Consider the following 273-nt stretch of genomic DNA (forward strand, 5'->3'; position numbering starts at 1 on the left):
AATGTATTATAACTTAATTACTATAAGATATTTCAGTTTTAATCTAACTTTAATATAAATAATATCTCCTTCGTCATATCTTTTAGATGACTAGAAGAGTATTCTCGCAATGCAGTGAGACATATCTTGATTTTAATGTTTTATTTTATTATTTGGCTCTATCGATGTTATAATACGATTTTATTCGTTTTTAAGAAAACAATAATGATTTTATTTTTGAATAAAATATAAATTTGAAAATATCATAAAAATTTGGAATATATATATATATAT

The sequence above is a fragment of the Cynara cardunculus genome (assembly GCF_001531365.2).
Source record: "Cynara cardunculus var. scolymus isolate 2C chromosome LG 6, CcrdV1, whole genome shotgun sequence".
Lineage (NCBI taxonomy): Eukaryota > Viridiplantae > Streptophyta > Magnoliopsida > Asterales > Asteraceae > Cynara > Cynara cardunculus.